Below are 208 nucleotides of genomic sequence, written 5' to 3' on the forward strand. Positions count from 1 at the left end.
GGTGGGGGGGAGGGCAGCTGCCACCTGGGAGGGCATGGGGTGGTGCCCCCATATCTGCGCAGGGCAGGATGGGGCAGGATGCTGTTCAGGCTGGGGCTGGGGCTGGGGCTGTGCTGGGATCTTCCTGGCGGGGGCTGGGCCAGGCTGCATTGCGCTCAGGGAGTGTTGGGAGCGGGGCTATGGCAAATTTTGGGGTGGCCGCAGTCCC

The sequence above is a fragment of the Gavialis gangeticus genome, unplaced genomic scaffold, assembly GCF_001723915.1.
Source record: "Gavialis gangeticus isolate Ggan-Ray unplaced genomic scaffold, GavGan_comp1, whole genome shotgun sequence".
NCBI lineage: Eukaryota > Metazoa > Chordata > Crocodylia > Gavialidae > Gavialis > Gavialis gangeticus.